Source organism: Rousettus aegyptiacus, unplaced genomic scaffold (assembly GCF_014176215.1).
Source record: "Rousettus aegyptiacus isolate mRouAeg1 unplaced genomic scaffold, mRouAeg1.p scaffold_m13_p_6, whole genome shotgun sequence".
NCBI classification, from domain to species: domain Eukaryota; kingdom Metazoa; phylum Chordata; class Mammalia; order Chiroptera; family Pteropodidae; genus Rousettus; species Rousettus aegyptiacus.
Genome location: NW_023416309.1, coordinates 66,167,062 through 66,173,061, shown reverse-complemented (window position 1 = coordinate 66,173,061; position 6,000 = coordinate 66,167,062). Strand labels below are relative to the sequence as shown.

At 40.8% G+C, this 6,000-nt stretch overlaps 1 non-coding gene across 1 annotated transcript; it reads right to left on the bottom strand.

The window, feature by feature from the left end:
* Window positions 1–1,068: 1,068 nt before the first annotated feature.
* Window positions 1,069–1,172, bottom strand: LOC118604393. The gene has a single exon (XR_004951709.1). It is a non-coding gene; the product is annotated as a U6 spliceosomal RNA (small nuclear RNA).
* Between the last annotated feature and the right edge of the window lie 4,828 nt (window positions 1,173–6,000).

Below are 6,000 nucleotides of genomic sequence, written 5' to 3'. Positions count from 1 at the left end.
TATTGAAAAATGGAAAAAAAAATTTGGAAAAGAGAAGTAGAAGATGGTCAAATTCTAGTACCAGCTGCCCAGTAAACAGTCTGTCAACACCAATACGGGCATTGGTGTTCAAGGGTCATGGGGGTGGAGGCGTGGGACTTAAATTCTCATGTAACATAACAATAGAGAATGCTTAAAATCCATAAAGTGAATACAGAGCAGTAAAAGTTTACTATATGTAGATAAATATCGAAAGAAACTTTGGAAAGACCAGAAAATAGCTAGCAAGTTCTTGTGTGTGTGTGTGTGGGGGGGGGGGTGATATTCTGTCTGGAGTAGAAGACTGCTTAAATACAGTTGACTTTAACTATGAGCTTGTATTACTATGGAAAAAGTAAACATACCTATTAAAAAGTATAAAATCCATAACTCCACAAGTATGCCACAATAAATGCCAAATGCACCAAGGATTTAAAATAGAAGGATGAAAACTCTAGAAGAAAACTTTGGCATACTCCTTCATAACCTTGGAACAGGGAAGGGCTTTCCAGCTTTAATTTATAATCCAAAGGCATAAAAGAAAAGAGTAAAAGAAAAAACTTAGGTGTGGTAAAAACAAATCAATCACCATAAGCAAAGACAAACAACCAGCTGGGGAAACTATTTGTATCTCAAATCACAGACGTCATCTCTCTAATGCATAGAAAGCTCCAGGATAAGATTTCTAAATACTCAGTAAGAAATATGGGCAAAGTATATGAAAAGACAATTCACAAAAAACAGAACACAAATAGAATTTTAAAGCATACTCAGTTTCATTCACAACAAAATGCAAAATTTTAAAAAATCCTCTTTATTTATTTCAGTTACAATTGACATTCAATATTACTTTATGTTAGTTTCAGGTGTACAGCATAGTGGATAGACATTTATATAATTGACAGAGTGATTCCCCCTTCAGACTAGTGCCCACCTGGCACCATACATAGTTATTACAATATTACTGACTATATTCCCTATTGATTTGTACTTCTTAATCCCTTCACCTTTTTCATCCAAACTCCCAAACCCCCACCCACCTGGCAACCAAAAAATATGGAACATTTCATGAATTTGCATGCCATCCTTGTTCAGGGGTCATGTTAATCTTTGTATTGTTCCAATTTTAGTATATGTGCTGCTGAAATGAGCACACAAAGTGCAAATTAAAACTGAATTCAGATACCACGTTTTACCTACCAGATCAGCAAAATCCAAAGGTGTAATAACACACTCTGGGGGCCAACCTGTGGGAAAGAGATACTGTCATATGTTGCTAATGAGAGAATAAATTAATCCAGTTCCCACAGAGACAATGTGGCAGTTTCTATCCAAAGCACAAATGTACACACCCTTTGACCCAGCAATTACGTTTGATGCTTATGCAAATGAACCTATCCATACCTGTGTACGTTAATAACCACAACATTGTTGTAATTTCAAAATACTGGTGACAACCGCATCTATGGCATGAGCCTACATGCAGTTTGCTTGGAACACTTTACACCTTTGCTCCAGTATAATTAATAACAGAGGCCACCACTTTCACTCTTGGAAGTGTCCTAGTGTAGATGAGAGATTGTATGGATACCTCCATAGGAGACTAGGTAATTTCTGCTACCTCCATACAGTGGAATACCAGGCAGCAGAAGCAACGAGTAAGAATGTTCTCTGTGTTTTGATAGGGAAATGTCTCCAAGATTGCTAAGGGAAAAGAAAGCAAACAAAACAAAACAAAAAGCAAGATGCAGACCTTTCCGGTTAAAAAAAGGGGGAGTATAAAATTTTCACATTAACTGTATACAAGACACTCGAGAATGAAACACAAGATGACTGATAAAATGGTCACTGCTATGCACGTGTATGGGGAGGGCAGGGGAGACTGTGTAGATGGGGAACTTTTCACCGTATATCTTTTCATAATATTTTACTTTTGAGCCGAGTAAAAATAAGTTTTTGAACCTAGTCAAAGAATTAAACTTTAAGATGAAAAAGTATATACATTGTTACAGAGACTTCTAGGTGCCTACACAATATTAATTCTTCACTTCTTTTTAGTAACAGAACCCCACTTTTTAGGCAGCCTCACTGCTGTTCACCTAAAAGGCTACATCCCCAGTCTCCTATGCAGGTAGGTGTACCCGTAAGACTAAATTCTGCCCAATAATACACAACTCTAAATAAATATCCTCTATATGGATCTTCTAGGAAGACTTAAAAGGGACACGACACTCCCATCTAACCTGTCACCTGGAATATAGTTGTGATGACTGAAACTCTGTTAGTCATATTAGATCATGAAGACGAACGCCACTCCCTCACGGATGTCAGAGACAAAAGGGGCCTGGGTCCCAGATTTTACAACTCCAACATACCAGATTTGGGTTTTCTACCTTCGACTTTTTTGTGTATGTGAGAGAAATAAATAAGTTTTTTATCTTGTCGAAGACAGTATTTTTCAGGTTTCTATTCCTTGCAACCTAAAGTAAGCCTAAGTGATACATAAGTGGACCGATAAAATACTGAACAGATATTAATTTTGGTAATAAACAATTAATTGCTAGTATTTACATTGTACAATTCAATGTTTTTTTTTCAATTAAAGTTGGCATACAGTAATATACCAGTTTCTGTTGTAGAGCCTAGTGATCAGAGATCAACATAAATCACAAAATCTAGTACCCCACTAAATCTAGTACCTTTCTTCCCCCTTACACATCTATTACAACATTATTAACCATCTCCCCCATGCTACACTCTACATCTTAATGTTTACTCTGCAACTATCCATTTGTACCTCTTCGTCCCTTTGCCTTTTTTTTGTCCCCCTCAACACCCTGACATCTAGTATCCCTCTAAATATCCTCTGTATCTATGAGTTTATTTCCACTTTTGTTGTAGTTTGTTTCATTTTTTAGATTCCACATGTACGTGAAATCCTGCGATATTTGTCTTTCTCTGTCTGACCCATTTCATTCAATGCAATACCGTCTAGGTCCATCAAGGCAATATCTTTTTTCAACACCTTCCATTTAGTCTGTGTGTGTCTTTTAATCTGAAGTCTCTTGTAGACAACATATGTAGGGATATTGTTTTCTTATCCATTCAGCCACTCTATCCTTTGGAGTACTTAATTCTTTTCCATTTGAGGTAGTCATTGATAGATATGTAGTTATTACCATTTTTCATTCATGATTGTTTTTTTCCCCCTTAAAGTAGTCCCTCCAATATTTTCTGTAATACTGTCTTGGTGTTGATAAATTCCTTTAGCTTATTTTTGTCTGGGAAGCGCTTTATCTGTCCTTCAACTCTAAATGATAGCTTTGCTGGATAAAGTATTCTTAGTTGCAGTCCTGGGTTTTCATCCTGTGGAATATTTTTGTCAAGCCCTTCTGTCCTGCAAAGTTTCTTTGGAGAAATCAGCTGCCATCTTTTATGGGTTCTCCCTTGTAGGGTATCTAACTGCTTTTCTCTTGCTTTTATGATTTTCTCTTTTTATTTAACCTTTGGCATTTGAATTGTGATGTGTGTTGGTATGGGTCTCTCTGGGTTCCTCTTTCTTGGGACTCTGAATGTCCTGGGGTTGTATGTCTATTTCCTTCACCGGGTGAGGGAAGTTTTCCGTCATTATTTCTCCAAATAGCTCTTCAACTTCTTGTTTTCCTTCAGGTGCCCCTACGACATGGATATTTTCACATTTAATTGTGTCCCATAGGCTCCTTAAATGATTGTTATAGCCTTGGCTTCTTTTTTTCTTGCCGTCCTGATTAAGTGTCCTTGGCTTCCCCATCCTCTATATTGGAGGTTCCATCCTCTTCTTTATCTACTCTGTTGCTTCCCTGTAATATACTCTTCATCTCAGATAACGTGTTCTTCATTTCTGACTGGTTCCCTTTTGTAATTTCCATTTCCGTTTTTATATTTTTAAAATCTGAATTCATCTACACTTCCCTTAAGTTCATTGAGCATCTTTATAACCAGTGTTTTGAAGTCTGCATCTGTGAGATTGCTTGACTCCATTATTCCTGGATCTCTGTTCTCTCCTTTCACATGGTTTCTGCTTCTTTGTCTTCCCATTTTGGCTGCCTTTCTGTGTCTGTTTCTATGTACTAAGAAAAGCTCCTAAGTCTCCCAGTGTGGCTATGTGTGGTAGGTGTGCAGTGGCATGGTCCTGAGAGTGGTTCAGCTGCAGGCCAAGTTTAGCCCTGGCTTGTGTCCCTCCAGCAAGCAATCCACAGATGCTATGATTATAGTTGCCTCAGGAAATCACACCAGAAACCGAGGTCAGCTGCCTTCACTGTGAGTCTTGGTGCTGTTCAGCAAAGAGCACAGTACTTGCTGTGGCTTGGGTGAGCTGCAAGTTGGGGGAAGCAGAGTTTCAGGGAATCCTCTGGGCAGAGTGACCTCTGTTATTCAGTTTGATGACATCTCAGCTATGACAGCACTGAGGGCTCAACAGAAGAACAATGGATACTACCAGCACTTCTGTACAGAGTGAGTCTCACCTCTGGCCCTCACTCTGACAACTCAGTGTCCCCCTGTAAGTCCCTGGTGCCCCCTGAGCAGCCTACTTAGCACTGGTGCTCAGAGTGAGTGGGTCTGTCACTGTAAAAGTCCAGTGATGGACACGGCCTCTTAAAGAGGCGTCTGCCACTGCTGCTGCCGCAGCCTCTGTCCCACTCAGCCACTCGGAACTGGGCAGCCTCACGTCTTCACCCCCTCCTACCTTTTATCATTGCAGGTGATTAATTGTTTCTCTCCCTAGTTGTAGTGCTTTTGTTCATCTAGATCTCAGGCTACTTTCCTTGCTGTTTGCTCCATGTTTCTGTCACAACTTTGATTTGGTCACAAGAGGGGTGACTCTATTATCTACGCCATTTTTTCCTGTCTCCCTCATTAACTTGGTACCGAGAGCTTGCTGTCGTCCTTTCAATGGCAGAGTGAAGATTTTTAACAAAACAAGTACAAAGAGATCTTCCACTTTTGGTTTCACCACTGTTGGTCTGCTTTGGAGATGAGGGGAGGCAGAAGTGACGATGGTAGGCATGCTTGGATAACCTGGCACGCGGTCGGTGGCGGGACAGAGGCTTGCACGAGATTCGTAGGGGGGAAGACTATGTACGTCACCTGGTGCCAGAATGAGGGCTGGATGGGCAGCCGCCACTGAGCCTTAGTCGGGTCCCCGTCCTTGGCAATCCATTTTTGATGTGATGCCAATAGATTTTTATTTTCTTTGTACTTTTTGGTAATTTCTGTACTGAACATGTATTTTAATAATAACTGTCACTTTGAAATAATGACATTTACACAATTATAGGAAATAGATCTTCCAGCTTCTAGTTTTGTGGTAGAACTTCATTTTTGAAGGAGATGATGGTGGTGACTAGGGGCGACAGCTCTCAAAGTCACTCTTCACAGCCCTCCTCTACAAGCTCAGGAGGTTCTACCTACCTGCTTCTTCCAGCAGCCAGCTGCCTCACGCATTCTGCTGTTCGCACTGGCCTTCCTGCCATGTCCCGGCACACACGTGCACACACACACATGCACATGCATGCTCACACACGCGCACACACACTTGCACACACATGCACTCACACATCGGCCCTTCCCTCCGTCCCAGCACAACCCCATCACATCTCTGCTGTCACAGAACAGGCTTAGAACCTACAAGTTGAGGAAAAACTGCCTGATGATTTCAATTATAAACAGGACCTAGAAGATGCTCAGAGCCAGGTCTGATCCATATTTGCCAAATTCCGAGACTCCACTTGTCTGCTCTCTGCTGGTTTCCATGGTCTATAGACTGAAACAAGGGGAAAATCCTCCATGGCCTGGGTACATGGTCAACGAATTTCATGTGGGCTCCTGGATGACTCAACCTGGAAAGATTGGATGGCCAGCAAACGATCCTGGAATCCAATCTTGGTTTCCTATATTGCCATGTACAAACAATTCCAGACAGAGAACCTTTCCAGAAACACA